Below are 18,615 nucleotides of genomic sequence, written 5' to 3'. Positions count from 1 at the left end.
TACTTTCAGTTAGAGAGACTCATAATGCAAACCCCAGATCCAAATATCCCTAAACTAAAAGTGGATTGTCTCCATCTCCATGTTCAGATATATATTCTCAGATTTACCGGTTTCATTGTAGCATTTTTATCTAGTATGTAATTGTAGAAAAGCACCAGCCTTCCACCTCTTCCCATTCTGTCTCTCCTACATAGTATTTTTACTCTTCAACAGGTCATGAGCATAAGCTCCCCATCTCTCCTGCATAACTACTTTAAGTCCCACCTAACAAACTTCATCTGTTTAAAACCCTGCAGTTGATACACCCTTTACATAAATGGAAACTATCAAATCCCAATAGTCCTCTCTTGTAACGTATGGAATTCCAGTGCTCCTTGAATCCAAATCACAGTTGATGCCTTCACTGATATCATCCTTCTCCTTTCTTTCCTCATGCTTGCCAGTGGTAGGGTCTTTGAGAAGATTACATGCTCTGCTCCTGCAAAGGCCCTTAAGACATTTTTGGTTCGATCAAACCTTTCTCCACTGATGTCAGTTGTTCCCATATTAATTCCATTCAGTGGTATGTACCAGCATTTTTAAGGATTGCTCTTACTCTTATTGTGACATACTTTATTTTAGCACACTCCCAGCAGCCTACCTTCCTTTGTTTACCTTATCTGGACTGCATATGTCGTGGGCCATATTCCTTATTATGGACAGATTTCTTTGTGAATACTCTCTCCCAGTTCTGCCATGTGTTCTTCAGTTGAGCTGTTCTTAGTTTGATCCTCCTCCTGTCACATCAAGGGCATGATAGCTATTGTTGATATCAAATTAAATGGTGCCAACCATGTTTCCCTTCTTCTCTTCCTACAGCTTGTAATCTCCTTGACGTCTCCATCTTTCTTCATTTTCCTACTCTCCCCCATCAAATGTATCAACCTGCCATGTCTCTCCTGATTGTTCCCATTGGTGTCTCTCCATTAAAGCCTGCTTTGTTTTTATCAGGGACTCCAGCTGGTGTTCAGGCTCCTACAACTATTTTGCTGATTTTTTTCTTCTCACAACAGTTTTACACTAGTGCAATTCTATTGGTTTCAGTGGAGTTGCTTCTGCTTACACTAGTGTGCGAGGAGACTCAGGCCACTCATCTGCAAATAAGGAACCAAGCCTCTCAAAAGGGCATGTTCAGACTCACTGATCTCTCTGTCTCAGGGTTTGCCATTTGGTTTCAAAATTAATATCGTACAAGTACATATGTGAAAGCAGGAGTATCCTCACTATCAAAATGTTATTGTCCATATTCTAAGTAAGAGACCCAACCGTAGAAAATGGGAATAGGCACCATTTTAGGCAGCTTTGACTTCAATCAGAGTTTTAATTCAGAAAGTAAATCTGGATGTATTTTAATTTTGCTTCTCAGTAAGGTCCACCAGATATATCACTGCTGCATAATGTCCCTAAATGACTGGGACTGCATTTAGGGAATGCAGAGAAAATGACTGACAAACACAGTCTCATTTGTTTTCACTTTACAGTAATTGCCAAGTAATAATGGTAGCAATCATAAACAACACCAGCTTTAGAGAGCACAGTCATCAAATCTACATCTGTTTGATTCACGTCCATGCCCTCAACCTGGCAGGTTTCTCCTCCTTATGGCTGTGGTTTGCTAGGAGCCATGATAACCATGTGACCAATTAAGTGCTTGCTTGAGGACTAAATTGTAGTCTTGCCCCACAGCTGTGCATGAGCAACACAGCTCTGCATAACCCCACACCCCAGCTAACATTCCCACATAAGAATACAAGATTTTCAGCATGTGTATGTTTACATATGAATACATACATGTGCTCATATATGAGGAAAGGTGTCACTTCACTCACTGCTAAAATCCACCAATCTCAGAAAGCAGAGCACAGCAGCAGCTTACAAAAGCCACAGTAGCACTGCACAGCAGCTAGGACAGAAAATAAAGAAAAATCACCCCAAAAAATTGAAACGACACCAGAAATATAGATAAGCAGAATATAAATTACTTGAATGGCCATGAATTGTCCACCAACACTGCTATTTTTATGGAAAGTAATACAGAAATCTGCGGAGTCAGATTTTCAAAACATTTTTGTGTGTGCAAGTCTGCTGTAATTGAAAGAATTTACATATACATTCAGCACTTGTACGTGCAAGTATCTTTTTGCCTGTGCAAAATCTATTTGTATGTAGGTACCATAGTATGTCTGACTGGGGCTCCAAAAGGAGTTCCTAATCGTTCTCTTTAAATGAGAAGATGACGACTATGACACTGGATCAAAAAGGGTAGAGGGGACATACTGGGGAAGAACTTTGGCACTCTAAAGCAAGTGCAGAGGACCCACCGTGATAAAACAAACTAAGTAAAGGTAATTTTCACATTTTGAAACTGTCTGCATATTCCACAGCCACACTCATTTTCATAATTATTGTACAGAAGTATTGTTAAAACCTATAGCAGAGTTTTTACAACAGAGTAACAGACCTACCAGGAACAGAGGGTGCACAACATGAAACTCTCAGCTAAACACTCGGCCACTGGAATCCCAGTAAATAGCAAACACGGCTGAACTAGAATCCTTTTGTGCAGTCTATTGTGACAGGTAGGGTGCAGGCAAGAAGTGTACATTGCTGCCTTCCATTTTGTTCATTGGAATGAATATTCTATTTTAAACTGCTCCCTGGGCTATAAGCAAAGTCCAGTAGCAGCAAAGCAATTATCAACAATGGTATTCTGAGGGATCAATTTGGCCACTGGCTGGGAGAGCACAGCTTGAATAAGAATAGCAAACCTGGTCTAGCACTATGGCAGACCTTGCTAATTCATTAAATAAATTCTCCAAGGATGTTCTACCAAAACAAATTAGAAGGATTCATTGGGCACCATGGACAACATTCATTCCTGATTTATCTCTGTTATCCCCAATGGCACCACTTGAGGGATAAGTTTGGCCAGATATGTTCAGATCTCCAGGAGGTGCTTTTACAGAGCTCTCTATTCCCATCTGGACTTATTGTCTAAAGTTGATAAAGAATCATGGAATGGAAAGCGGAGGGACACTGTGGATTGAAAATGCTCTGAAAGAGGAAAATGCTTGTACTCAACTTCACTGAGCTAAAAAGAAGCAGACACGGCAGTGACAGAAATTGGAGCCCTAGCATTGTTTATTATTTATTTAAATAATTCCAAGAGTTGGCAATAGAAGCAACACATCCAGATTTGCATCAGATATTTTAATGATATTATTTGGGAGCCACACAAATCATGAGAAACCATGTATTGGCACAGAGACCTTCTACCATTTAGGTCTAACCCCTGGGCTAACAGATGGCAAGTGACACAAAACTGATAAATATAAATGAATAAGTCCAAGGAGGGGGAGAACAGGAAAGAGCTTGAGCATATTGATCAAGCAGCATATTTGTAGAAAAATCCCCAAAGCTTCACTTCAGTTTGCAGATTGCCTGGAACAAGGGAACTGGATTCCAATCATTTTCTTCCAAGTGACGTTGTCATGTTTAATTCATTATTGTATACAAAACACCTTGAGATCCTTGGATTGAAGACCCTGTAACTATGCAAACTAATATAATTAAAATGCAATCAAAGGAGATATCATCACTGCACAAGGTGTTCTCCAATCAATACATTTCCAGCCCAGAAAAAATGAGTCTTGTATATCTTTATGTGGGCGGGCAGGGAGGGAGGAGAGAGAGCGCATAATTTAGTTTTTATGTAACTAGGGTATAGCCTGTTGGAAATTTGGAAATATTGAGAGAAGTCAGTGAGACTTCTGTTCGAAGTTCACTATCTCTCATGGTAACAGCTGCCTTCCTCTTGGTTCCTCCATTTTATTCCACCGAAATTTGTCTTGTGGCTGAAAAGCCATTTTCATTGAAAAAGCTTTCCCACAAACTCTTCAAAATAGATTTTAAGGTACGGCTGCATCTTGGTTTAAACTGAACAATTCTGAACCACTCTCTAGTCTAGAGGGTAAACTATAAACAATACCTACAGGGCGGTATGGTTAAAGCACTGGATTGAGATTCAGGAGGTTTGGGTTCAATTCCCAGTTCTGCCACCAGCTTTCTATATGCCCCGGGGTATATCACTTAATCTCTCTGTGCCTCACTATTTGTCTGTCTTGTTTATTTGTACTGTAAGCTCATCAGGGCACACAGACTCTTTTACTATAGGTATGTACAGCACTATGGGCTGCTGATGAAAAATAAGGCCTTGAGATAGGCAACACCATTTCTACTTAGTTTTTATTTATTTATTTATTCCTGTGGCCAGGTTGTCAAGGCATTGAGAAACAACAGCTGTTCAAGAAGTTTAATCACACTTGTCATTTAAGGCAATGGCTGTATCAGGGATTATCCCTGCTTCGTTGCTTTCCAGCACTGAGCTGACTGTACAAAGAAAGTGACTTTCTACTCATGTCATGGCTCTTTTCAGCACCACCAGCTAGTGAGATGATTTGAATGTTCTTCCTTCCACTTTCCTGGCTGTCTCGCTTGTGCCCAGAGTGAGCAAAAAGTGACAGGAGCTGAGCTCCCTCCTCAACTGGCCCAACTACCTATCCATCCGAATCTAAAATACAAACAGCTTCTAATTGTTTCACTGGAATTTTAAAGGAGAGAGACAAGGACAGAAGGGATGAGAGAGGAAAGAAGGAACAGAGGGCATGGATGGGCAGCTAATGGTAAAACATGCAGGAAGCGGGTTAAGGGTAGAGTACTCCATAAGGAACTCCTCTACTATTGTTCCATTGAGTGGGACAGGGTTGTTGCCCACACAGAATGAGCTGCAAGTTTGGCCTCACCTCCGCTCTCCACTCCAAAATGAGCTGCAGGTCTAAGCCCAGGACCCATGAACTTTGTAGGAAGTCTGCGCTATCTCAACCAGCTCTGGTCCCTTTCCCACATTACTCCCTGGCAGCTTGTCTCCATTGGAGGAGCACAGACAGGGTAATACAGACCCCAGCTCTTTCCTCTCCCTGGGAAACTCCATGGAGCTGGCTCCAAAGCTGGCTTGCTAACTCCTCACACCAACCCTCACAGTCTCTGCCATTTCATCCTTCCCAGGGACCTCTTCACAGGGTCACAAGGAAAGGGGCCACAAAAGCAGCTACACACCCCCCATGTGTGGAGGGCCCCATCCACGCACATATCTCAGAGTATGATCTAGCCCTGAAATCTCTTCTGTTGTGTATAACATCTAGACATGTATCCTGGATGAATTTGGCACACCATAGATCTCTGCTTGGGCATCCTATTCATGTAAAATACAATTCGACATTGCAGTTATAGTATTCAAAGCCTTGACTAGTCTGAGGTCTGGCTTTCTGAGCTCATAGTTCAGATTGATTGAGCTGCTCTCACAGCAGCTTCTTGAACTTTCAAGGACTAGCAGCAGAGTTCCATCCCTTCTGGTATTCTTTCCCCTCCGTGGTGTGGTGTTTTATCTGTCTGAGGTACATAAGCCTTCTCACCATAGTATCTGAGCACTTCACAATCTTTAATGTATTTATCTCTAACCACCCCTGTGAGATAGGGAAGGGCTAGTACCCTCCCCATTTTACAGATGGTGAACTGAGGCACAGAGAGCCTCTAGGCAGGAGCAGCCTTAGGGAAAACGGCACCCTGGGCAAACTTGTATTTTGGCACCCCGCCCCCATTGCCCCTGGTCCTCGTGGGCTCCCCATTCCCCCTTTGCTCCTAGCTCCTGCACTCCCAGCCCTTGCACCCCTTCACCCCTAACCCCTGCCCCCTCCTATGCCCTAACCCCTACACTGTGTCCCTTTGTCCCTAACTCCTGCATTCACCTCCTGCGTCCCCAGCCACTGCCCCTCTCCTGCTCCCTCTTCACCCCTAGCCCCCGCACCCGCCTCCTGAGCCCACGTGGGGAAACTGATCTGGATGCATGGAACAGCTGGCATTGCTGCCCGCTCCCCACTGGAATGCTGCTCCTCCGTGCACCCCTAGGGGTTTACAGGGGAGCGAGGAGCGAAATCAGGGCTCCTTGCATCCAGGTCACTTTCGACATCCGGGCTGCATAAGAGGAGGGCAGAGAGCAGCAGCTTCTGATGCTTGCCTCACAGCACAGCCCAGGTAGGGAAAGTGACCTGTATGCATGGAGCACTTGGTGTTGCTCCTCGCACCCCCTCCCAATCCCCTATGGGGGCACAGAGGAACGTGGTGGGAGGGGTGCTGTATCTGTGTGTCACCGCTTCCGCCCCCTCCCCCCCCCAATGTTCCTCTGCTGGGAGGAAGCAGGGAGAAATCTGGGAGCCCCCTAGGAAGCAGTTTGTGACACTACACCGGCAGCGCGCACCTTTGAACTGCTACACAGCGCCCCCTTGATCACCGGGTGCCCTGGGCAGCTGCCTGGGTGGCCCACCCCTAAGGCCGGCCCTGCTTCTAGGTGGCTTTGAAAATCTGAATTTAGATGGCTTAAAAGACAAACTGAGGAGACCTGCCTAGTGCTTTTGCACATGCAGAAAAGGCCTAAAAATTCTACTACAGGTCATGAATTGAGATGAAATGCTGATCGCCTATACGTTTCGTGCAAACAGTGAATTTCATGGTGTTCTAAACATCCTGAAGTGTCCAGGGCTTGCAAGATATACCATAACACTCAATGAAAGAAAAACAGATTGCTTGTGAGGATTATTGTGAGATAAATGTGGTTTCCACATGATGGCAGTGTAGCGTCTGCTCTCCCTGAGGTTATAGAAGTCGGCAGCACAGAATCAAATTGCTCATTGATCTGAATTCCATGGGGCTTAAACTTACTCTGATCTCTTCTGATAAGGAGTTCCACTACCCAGGCCCTGTTACTGACACTATTTTGTTCTCAATGCCTCATGGTCAGAACCTGGGTCTACCCAGACACATGCAATGGGGATTTGTGCTGAAAGAGCCAAATCTTTCTTTATTTGTACGACCATAGCACCTATGAGCCCCAGTCACGGAGCAGGACCCTCTTCTGCTAGGCGCTGCGCAAACACAGAACAAAACGATGGTCACTGCCCCCAAAGAGCTTGCAATCTAAGTATAAGACAAGAGACAAGTGATGGACACAACCAGACAGGGGAGTACAAGGAAACAATGAGACAGTATTGTCAATGGTAGGCATTATTCTCTGCACACCAGCAGCCTGTTTGCCAAATGTTTTGTAGGCATCTTGGCAAATGAGAGTTTTGGGGAGGGTTTTGAAGGGCAATACCAAAGTAGCTTTGCAGCTATTTATGAGGAGCACCTCCCAGGCATGAGGGGCATCATGGGAGAAAGCACAAAAGTGGTTGCTGAAAATGTAACAAGTGGGCAATGGAGGAATGATATCCTGGGCTGATCCGAGGCAAGCATCAGCAGCCTGGTAGCAAATGAGAGACGGCAGACAGGGTGGGGATTTACCAGGAACAGCCTTGAAAATGAATACAAGCTGCTTATGTGTGATGTTATACAAAGGGAGAGCCAGTGGAGGGATTCAAAGAAAAGAGTGACCTGGTCAAAACTCCTGTAGTCTTCACTCAGGGAAAAACTCCCATTTACTTTACCCAGTCAAAACTCCCCCTAAGGTTTGCAGGTTTGGGGCCAAAAACTTTACAACAAAATAGATAAGTTTTAACTTGAAATGTTTTTGGTTAAATGACCTAGCAAGTCAGAAAATAAATGATTTCTTAGTATGGGGCTTCTGAATGGTTTACCATATATATTCAAATCTATGTTTGTACCATATGTATTCAAATGTCCTGTCCCACCAAACCCTTTGGGAGAATTCTTCTTTCACTAGCTGCTGCTGTCACTCTGGGAATAAATCAAGCAGATGGCCCCGATGAACTGCTTTGTTCAAAAGCAACTCTCGCATTTTGTATTTCAGTCAACCCCTCCACCAGCCATTAGCAGATTTTGGGAAGTTTCCCATTGGAGGAGAAAACGGTGACATGGAGTCTGCGTGTTTTCTTAGTGTAATTCATTTTATTGGCACTTTATACCGCAGGCCTTGAACAGAGGTGGTCACAGATGGCATGAAGCAAACTCCTTTTTCAGAACTCTCAGCCGCAACACCAGTGTCTAGGTCCCAGAAAGAAACTTTGCCCCAACAATTGACTTTTGTTGCAGAGATTAAGGCAGAGAACAAACTGCCTGGCCTTTTGCATAGAGCTTGCCCAAAAGACCCTGCAGTTCTTCAGAACTGTGTGTAACAGTGCCATCTGGTGACTCCTGCCACAATACTGTATTCAAAATCTTAAACAAATCTGCTGCACAATTATTGTGTATGTGAAACTGGCTTGGTTTAGATTTTTAAAACTATCCATGTTTTGTGATTGTGCTTTAATTCCAAGTCTTAAACTGATTGCTAAAGGAGGTGACATTGATCATGTGTGCAAATTCCACTCTTTCTTAGGGCTTGTCTACACTGTCAAGTTTTGTCGCCAAAAACTGCCTTTTGGCGACAAAACAGTGATAGCATACACACTGCAATGTGACTTTTTTTCAGAAAAAATGCCCAGTTTTGGCGACAAAAAACTTCCACCCCTGCGAGAGACATTTGTCTTTTCCCCTCCCTTTATTGTTGACAAACAGCCAGTGTAGACACCATGGCTCTTTTTTCGATTTTATTGGCCTCCAGAAAGTGTCCCACAATTCCCATGCTGCCGCTCTGGTCAGCGGTTTGAACTCCGCTGCCCTGCAGCCAACCCGCCCCTCCCCTTTGCAGGCCCCAGGAATTTTAAATCTCATTTCCTGCTTGCTGGCTTCCCAGAGGAGCTTCCCAGGTGGCTTCCCAGGTGAGTATGGCTGGCTATCGCACCAAACGCACTCCCGCTTGGACCACAGCTGAGTTGTTGGATCTGATCAGTATATGGGGAGAGGAATCTGTTCAGTTGCAGCTGCGATTGACCCATAGGAATCGGGACACATGTGGGCAAATTTCTCAAGGCTTGTGCGAAAAGGGCTATGATCGGGACACACAGCAGTGCAAAGTGAAAATAAAGGAGCTGAGGCAGGAGTGCCATAAGGCACAGAAGGCAAACCATCTCTCCGGTGGTGCACCTAGACCTGCTGCTTCTATAAGGAGCTGAATGCTATCCTTGGTGGTGACCCCACCTCCATCGCCGATAGCCCTGTGGACACTTCGGAGGCAGCAGAAAGAGGGAGTAACTCGGTAGCTGAAATGCTGGATGAAGAAGCCGAGCTAGAAGAGGATGTGGAGCTCCCAGCGGGGTCACCTGGTGGGGCAGGCAGCCAGGAACTTTTCTCCACTCCAGAAGTGCTCTACGGGGAGCAGGAAGCAGATGAGACACCAGGTAAATTGCTGTGACTTGTGTACGGAATCAAAAAGTGGGAGGCAGGTAGTGATTTCTGTGAGCTGGACATTGCCCTGTGTAGCTAATCTGCATGGCCAAGTAGGGTGTCAGTGGACATCAAGACCTGCAGGGAATCCTTCAGAGAGAGGCTCTGGAAAGTTTCCAAGAGGTACTTGTTAATCCTCTGCAGCAGATTCCAAGGGATTGCAGCCTTATTAGTTCCCCCATTTAGGAAACTGTACCATGCCATCTAGCAATCACTGGAGCTGGGACCAAAGCGGCACATAGCTGAGCTGCATATAGACCGGGGTGAAAGCTGCAAGCATGCAGTAGTTGGGCCCTGGTGTCCCTGGTTAACCACAGCAGTGAGTTGTCAGCCAGCAGGTTGGCTGCCTGTGAAAAAGTGTGGGATAATTTTAGAATGAATTCCCTGCAAAGCTGCCCTGCAAGCCGTGACCATTTTGTCCATACACACAACTGCCATCCCCCCACTCCCGACACTCACCATGATTGGGGTGCTCGTGGAGCTGTGTGCCTGCCTAGAGTGTTTCAGTCGTTTGCTGGAATGTAGCAATCCCTCTTCTGTGCAGCCCAGACCTTGAGGAACACACCACACACCCCTGCTGACCAGCTTCCGCAGATAAGGAAGAAGCTGAGACACAGCAAAGAAGACATGTTCCGGGAGGTGCTGCAGCGCGATGAGAGACAGACCAGGGAATGCAAAGAGTGCTGGGAAGCCGAAAGGCAAGACAGAAAAGAGAATGCAGCATTTGCTAGGCAAGCAGCAGAGCAGATGATAAAAGTGATGGAGGATCAGACAGGGATGCTCAAGTCTTTGATACAGCTGCAGACTGAGCAGATCCGTGGTCGACCTCCACTGCAGCACACGCACAATTCTTTGCCAACCCCACCCCCCTCTATGCCCACACATTCCTTTTCACTTCACAGCCCTCCTGAGTTTCCCCATCGCTCCACCCCCGCTCACAGCTTGCACAATGATAGCTGGAGCTACACACTGTTGTGAGGTTTTACCCTTTTTAATAATAAATAAAGGCTAAGGTGTTTAATGGTAGAGCATTTTTATTCTGTGTTCTACAAAAGCGTACAGCAATCAATTCACTCTCAGGAACAGGCTTCTAAAGCATTTTGTTGCATGCATCTTGGGCCCCAAAATTGTACATGGATGCACCAGGGAAGCAACTCCAAAGCAGACATGTGTTACTGCCCCTCATTGTCAAAATGGTCCCTCTGGGTTCCTCTGACAGCCCTAGCATCTGGCTATTCAAACTGTGCAGCCAAGCGCTCTTCCTCAGTGCTCCACACCTGAGCAAACATTTCATCCTTAGATTCACACAGATTATGCAAAGTGCAGCACGTGGCTATGACCACGGGAATATTGTCCTCAGTAAGGTCTAGCCTGCCATTGAGACACCTCTACAGAGCTTTCAAATGGCCAAAGGCACATTTGACTACCATGTGGCACCTGCTCAGCCTGTTGTTAAAACGCTCCTTGCTGCTGTCCAGGTGCCCTGTGTAAGATTTCATGAGCCAGGGCTGTACAGATTAAGCCGGGTCTCCCGGGATTACTATAGGCATTTCGACATCTCCCACTGCGATCTTCTGGTCTGGAAAGAAAGTCCCTCCCTGCAGCTTTCTGTTCAGGCCACTATTCCTGAAGATGCATGCATCATGCACTTTTCCAGACCAGTCTACATTGATGTCCGTGAAATGCCCCCAGTGATCCACAAGCACCTGCAACGCCATGGAGAAGTATCCCTTCCTATGGATGTATTCTGAGGCAAGGTGGTCTGGTGCTAAAATTGGAATGTGTGCACCATGAATCGCCCCGCCACAGTTAGGGAAACCCATCTCTGCAAAGCCATCCACTATTTCAAGCACATTTCCCAAAGTCACAGTCCTCCGCAGCAGGGTGGAGGACTTGGAGTAATACAGCCCTACACACTTGGAGTAATACAGCCCCAACAGTGGACTTCCCCACTCCAAACTGATTTGCAATCGACCTGTAGCAGTCTGGATTCGCCAGCTTCCACACAGCGATTGCAATATGCTTCTCTGCCAAAAGGGCAGCTCTCATTCTGGTGTCCTCGCGCTGCAGGTCGGGGGCCAGCTCAGCACAGAGCTCCAGGAAGGTTGCTTTATGCATCCGAAAGTTCTGTACCCACTGGTCGTCATCCCACACCTGCAGGGCATTGCGATCCCACCAATCAGTGCTTGCTTCATCATGCTGTTGCTGAATCAATCAGCAGACGGCACATTCCTGACGGCTCCGTGCTGCCAGATGTTATCTTGTTCTTTGGTTCTCCCATTCTTGAGGCTGTTGGGTGGATTCCAGTCTGCCCTCCGGGGGTCCTCTGGTTATTTCCACTTGACGCCTTCTTCAGCCGATGGACACTGGATTCTTAGGCTGGCACCTCCCTGATCATTCAGTTATTATCCACACCAAGCATCCATCCACGTACATCCTCTATCTCTATTTTAATCACAATTGTTAACAAAGCGAGATGAATACAAAAAAGGGTGGGGAGTCTCTGGGTGCTGTTTCTGTTGATAAAGAGTCTCTCTCTGTGTGAGTAGTTGTTGTGACAAAGAATTGCTTTGAGAACAGACTCTGTCTTAGAATGTACTAACACAATTAGCAGCTTGCAAGTTTCACACAGAGAGGGAAAGAAACAGCACCAAAAACCAAGAGACCTCTTAATTAGTAATACCCTGGAATTTAAACTATGGGGACTCAAACTTACAGAACTTTTAATATGATCCAACATCTTTCTTCCCCCCACTTTACATTTTCTTTTTCTCCATTTTCCTGAGATGTTTTCTGGCCATTCACCCCTCTCTACCTACAAGTCCTCCGTTAACTCATGACTGCCCCATATCTCTGGTTCCCTCCTCTCCACAAATTCCTGGTCCTTCTTTCTCTTTAGGTACCCCTGCTGCAGCGGTTCTCAAACTTTGGAGCATGCCTCCCAAGGGAGGCTCAGGAGTGTGTCAAGAGAGGTGCGAGCTGTGTGCTGTTTATTTATTTATTTATTTTAGGAGCTCGGGCTGTCAGCCCTGGGTGGCTGGGGCTTGTGCAGAAGGGCTGTGTACACCCGGGAGGCAGGGATAAAGGGGACAGATGGAGCCCTGCCACGCAGGGACTGACAGACTGTGTCCCAACCCGGGCTCAGCTCTCCTTCTCCGCTCAGCTCTCCTTCCCCGCCCCGCTCCTCAATCCCTCACCGGGAGGCATCCCGGGCTCAGACTCTCCTTCCTTCCTTCCCACAATGCATCACCGGGAGACGGCAGGGCTCTGGCTGGCAGCAGCAGCACAGAAGTAAGGGTGGCAATTAGGGGCTAAATCTGCTGTGAGAAGTGATATTAACATATCGCTCTTTACATTGCCACCCTTACTTCTGTGCTGCTGCTGGTGCAGCGCTGCCTTCAGAGCTGGGCGCCTGGCCAGCAGCTGCTGCTCTCCACTCTGCCTTCAGAGCTGTGTGGTGGTTTATGCCCTGGGGGGGAGGGGTGTAAACGATTACAGACACAAAGAAGGGGGGGTCTAATCAAGTCAGTCTGAGAACCACTGCCCTGCAAGTTATCTCCATATCTCCTGTTCCCATGAGGTTCCACACTAACTAACTAACCCCCAGATTTCTTCTTCCTTTTCCTCCCTGAGCAGAAAAGTCACTTACTTTGAGTGTAGGTCTCCCTTCTTCTTATCTTACATTGAAACTATCCTCACATATCACTGACTCTTTGATAAGCCACATTACCTCAAGGGACTTCCCAGATCATGTCTGATCCTCCGTAGTAGTAGCACAGTTTACCTCAAAGAACAGGAAATGGCAGCTGAAAAAGTATTGGGCCAACGCCAGGGGCGGGAAAGGGAAACTATTAGGGACAGGCAGGGAGTTGCAGTGAAGAAAAATGGGAGATGAATAGACTGAATCAGCCCAGAGGAGGGGACCTATACTGCTGGTGTAGCAGGTATGTCAATATGGAAAAAAACACTAAGAGGAAATACTGGCTATACCAGCTCAGTTTGTGCCCTGATTTCTCCATAATTCACAGTTACCTGTTGTTGGGGTAATACCCTTTTTTCACTTGCTCCTAATTTTCAAAAAAGTCACCTTTTTAACTAAAATTCCCCAAAGCTGGTCCAAAGGTTTTGTTTGTTTTGTTTTTAAATTGAGCAACACTGGCTCCTCTGTGCCTTTTTTTTTTTTTTTTTTTAAAACAGGAAAAGTGGAAGTATGCACTTTCCCATTCTAAATAAATTCCTGTGGGGTTTTAACCACTCAATTGCCAAATTGGCTGGAAACAGAAATTCAACACTTGGTTGTGAGATTGCATGCCCAAAATTAAGCCTTGATCCAGAAAACTCTTGTGCACACGTATTCTTTCACCCCCAGCAGTATAGTTAAGCACATGCAGAAGTATTTGAGCCTTAACTTTGGCATTTTTTGACTTTTAAGTAAATCATTCAACCTCAAATTTTTTCTTTTCTTTTTTTCTTTTCTTATTTTTAGTAATGAACGTATATATTTACACATCTCAGGAAGTTCTAATGATAATGTCAATGTCACAGTTTCAGGGCAACTGCACCCGTATTTCCCCTGCATGGTTCACCAAGGGCACCCACTTCATGCTTACCTAGTATCAGAGGGGTAGCCATGTTAGTCTGTATCCAAAAAAACAAGGAGACCGGTGGCACCTTAAAGACTAACAGATTTATTTGGGCATAAGGTTTCATGGATAAAAAAACCACTTCTTTTTTACCCACGAAAGCTTATGCCCAAATAAATCTGTTAGTCTTTAAGGTGCCACTGGACTCCTCATCACTTCATGCTTGTGGTTCCCAGAGGTCACCTCTCTTGGATGGAGACCAGCATCTCACTTCCTCTTGACTGGGGATTTTAAGGCTGTACAGCTCCCTGCCTTACACTGTGATATCCCCAGCAAGACAAACTGCTTAAAAAGGCCAGCAGCTGCATTTTGCTCTCTCTCTGGCGGCCATGACTAGTGTATTGCCTTGCCCATAGTTCACAGCGCCCTCTGAGCCAGCACATATAAAAGCACTACAGACAAAATACTACAACCATAAAAGAAGCTGCTAGACAGATGCTAGAAAGCCTATCAGAGTTCAACTCCAGCACAGGGTTCTGGGAGATTTTAGTCCCTCAAAACCCACAACTGGGGTTTCCCCCATGGTTACAAGTTCATATCTGCCTTTGATCTAGAACCAGAACAAAGGCTGGGCAGAGCAGCCATTTCTTTATACAGTTCTAGCTTTTGAACTTGGCCTTATGTATCAGGTAATCAGCAGACAATGACTATCTCCTCAGGGCATAACTTCAAAAGGCTGGGTTTTTGCATAACCGGAGCGGGGGAAACCTCTCCCTAGGGATTTACTAGGAATCCATGTAATGCTTATTGTCCCAAAAATCCATACTTGTCTGCTGTGGCTCAAAAGCTGGTCTTTCTCACTAACAGAAGTTGGTCCAACAACAGCTATTCCCTCACTCACTTTGTCTCTCCCATACTTGTCTGGCACATTTTCAATACAGTCTTTTGAACTCCTTTATGCTTCCCAGTTCTCACATCTGCCACATCTCTCCCCTCAGGGAAGTTACATACAATCCCGGCCCACCTTAATAAATTTAATACAATAAGGTCTTCCCAGGTGATTGCCATATCTGTTACACAGTGAAAACATTGAAATCAGTAGGACTTCATTTTCAAAGTTGTCAGAATCCTGCATAAACAGACTTATTCACAGATTAGAAGTGTCATAGTTAAAGAACTGTCCAATATTTTGTATTTTAAAATGTGTTTATTAAAATCATATACAATATATCCTCCTGTCTGCATGTTTACTATTTTTAAAATTCAGTTTCTTGAAAACATGGGAAGGAAGGCATGAAGCTTTTTGGGAGTTGTAAAAAAAAACCCACATTTGTTTTTTTTCAAAACCAAAAAAACAGCAAGATGATTATATCAGAGATAACAACGAAAATTATTATGCTGATTTCTTTATTTTATTTGCATATGGTTCTGTCGGTTAAAATTGTGCCTGAAATAATTTCCTTTGGACTTTCTCACATTCTGAAAAGGATATTGTTTCTGTGAAGTCATAGCTGCGAAGTGTAGCCTTCACAATACTTCATGGTTGTGATATATGTATGCTATTACACATGTCAAAACTCGCCTTATAGGCTAATAACATATTTTAGCTATGTTTTGAGGTCTGAGTGCATGAAGCTCTGATCATTCCTACTACAGTATCACAGGTTTTGGAATGTGTCATTGCTTCTAGGTTTGAAAAAAATGTGTTTTTTTAATTGTCTGGTTGCTCTCGCAAATCTGCTAACTTGGATTCAAACCTGCATTTGAAGCAATTAAAGCAGGGTTATAGCTAGAGTGACCAGATGTGCCGTTTTTGAAGGGACAGTCCCGTATTTAAGCCCTCCTGCAGGTATCCTGAATTTTTATTAAAAAGGGGCAAATTGTCCTGTATTTTCTGTCTCCCCCCGCATGCCCTGCCCCCAGCAGTACTGGTGGGTCCTGCTGCTGGCCGGATTCCTGCTCGCCAGCCGCCCACCCACCAGCTAATGATGGAGGTGAGTGGGTGGTGGGGATAAGATGCAGCGCGTGGGGCCAGCCGCTCCCCTGGCTGGTCCATCAGCGCAGCCCCCACTGCCTGCCAGCTCTTGGCCAGCAGGGCCCCGCCCCCTGTCCCGTTTCCTGCCAGCACTGGGTGCGTGCTGTGAGCTGCGGTGGCTGGTGAGTGCGGGTAGGCACCAGGTGGCGGCCAGTTACATGTAGCCTCTGCTGCCCATCCATCAGCCCTTTACATGTTCCCCCTCTTGCTGTCTTCTCCCTGCTTTGCCCCTTCACCCCCTCCCCCCAAGCCCCACTGAACCAGCCCCTGGTCGGAGTGCTCAGCTCACTAACAGCCTGGCCGGCAGGCTCCTTCCTTCCCGCACGGCCTGTGGCTGGGCTAGGCTGACCAGACAGCAAGTATGAAAGATCGGGACAGAGGGTGGGGGGTAATAGGCGCCTATATAAGACAAAGCGGGACATGGGAGGGGGTGGATAGGGAGCAGGGACCAGGCTGTTTGGGGAGGCACAGCCTTCCCTAATTGGCCCTCCATACAGTTTTGCAACCCCGATGTGGCCCTCGGGCCAAAAAGTTTGCCAACCCCTGTCTTAACCCCTTCCTGCCAGCACTGTAGCCAGAGACGGCTGGGTCATAATAGGCTTTGCCTTCCCTGGTGCAGCTGCTGACCAGCCGCCGGACAACTGGGCCATGGTGCCCCCCCCTTCCCTGAGACCCCCACTGGCTTCTCCACTCCACCACCCACCCACGAAGGTCCCCACTGCTCACTGCGCTGCTGGGGCCGGCGGATCAGCTGGGGGAGAGGCCCTTCAGGGGCAGGAGGAGCTGGTGCTCAGGGAGGCTGCCCGTGGCTCTTGGCCCGGCTCGACTCTGGTGGGGGAAGAGCCGGTGGCTCAGCCTGCCACTGGGGCCATCCGGGGTGGCCAGCGGCTCGGCTCGGCCCGGCCAGGCCCAGCCTAGCGGTGGGTCGGGGAGGCCAGCTGGGGCGGGCAGGCCGGGGCTTCTCCGGTCGGGGGGGGCCCCTCAGGGCTTTTCCTGTTAGGGGGTGGATTCAGGACTCCAGCGTGCAGGGGGAGGGGGGCATGTGAATCTGCGTGACACCCCCCCCCCCCCATGTATTGCCTTTGGAAGACATGGCGCCAGGTACCAGGAGAGGCGGGTCCATCCCGGGGCCCTAACCAGGCATGAAGGGTGGAGAGCACCGGGCAGGGAGGGTCGGGTCAGTCAGCCACCCTCCCTGTGTGAGAGAGGTGTACGGGAGTGAGTGTGTGTCACTTCACCCTCTGTGGGGGGGTTGGGTAAGGGTACGTGTGTCACCCCTCCTTGTGTGAACCCTACAGCCTTAAAGATAAGAAGGTAAATAAAAGGAATCCAACTATGCAATATTTATTTTTAACAGGAGTTCAGTCAATGTGTTAATGTTAATGTTTGTAACTGCATAGTTCTGACTGATTGCCATTGAACTCGCTTGAATATGAGTAATTTTACCAGGTGTCCCATATTCACCATAAGGAAATGGTTATAGCTTTAACATAACTTTTAGTGTAGTACATATTGTCATTATTTATAATAATAATTTATCATTTTAAGTACCCACACCCTAAGACCTCTGTGTCTTAAGAAAGAACTAAAAATAATAAATACCTCCTAACATAGTAGGAACACAACCACCCCCACACAGGGACCTGATGCTGCCAACACTTAGGCTAGTGCTGAACTTTACTGCCCTGTATGCCTAAGAGTTGGCAGGATCAGCACCACAGTTAACAAGGGAGAAAAGATGTACAAGTCCTGTATTATGTGTGGGCATATCTAGATGTGCTTTGGACTGTGTGCCCCTTGACCATGTGGATTATACATTCGTTCCTGTATGGATAGTGCCCAGCACACTGTGCCTGCTGCTGATCATAAGTAAAATTTTGTGTCCATGTGTGTGGTTGGGGGAGGGGGCTGTCTCTGTAAATGTGTGCTTGTGTGCCTAGCTTTTATGTGCCTTTATGGCTGGTTGCTTGGGTGTGTTTATGAGTAGGCATGGGTGTGCCTAGCAGTATTTGCATTTGCAAATGTGCCTTGATGGCTGGTTGTCTGAATGTGTGAGCGAGCATAGAATCATAGAAACGTAGGTCTAGAAGGGACCTCCAGAGGTCATCAAGTCCAGCCCCCTGCACTAACGCATGTGACAGTGTAGGTCTGTATTACTAGATGTGGTTTTATGTTGAAATCAAACTAGGACACTTTTATTCTAAAATATGTGCCCACGCACTACACTGGAAAAAGGTCTTTTTTGCTGGTACAAGCTGTGTCTACACCTGGCCTTTTGCTAGCATCTATGTTGATTGGGAGTATGATTTATTTTTTTTCACATTCCTAACAGACATAGCTATGCTGGCATAACTTTTTAAAATGTAGATTAGGCCACAGACTTTTACCAAAATAACAACAGGTGTGAGTTAAAACCAGATTAGATAAATTGGTGCAGCCCAGCCACACGGGTGTATGGCAGTGTATGTCAAAAATTCTACATCTGTAATTCAAGCTGTTGTTCTAGGCCCCGTCTACACTACAAACTTTGACGGAGACCTGTTATTGGGCATAATTACTGTATTGCTCATGTGGGGGCACACTTGGTGCTACTGGGCCAGAAGAGCTAGTCTGCAGCCTATA

Source organism: Natator depressus, chromosome 1 (genome assembly GCF_965152275.1).
Source record: "Natator depressus isolate rNatDep1 chromosome 1, rNatDep2.hap1, whole genome shotgun sequence".
NCBI lineage: Eukaryota > Metazoa > Chordata > Testudines > Cheloniidae > Natator > Natator depressus.
Note: the sequence above shows the minus strand (reverse complement) of the source record.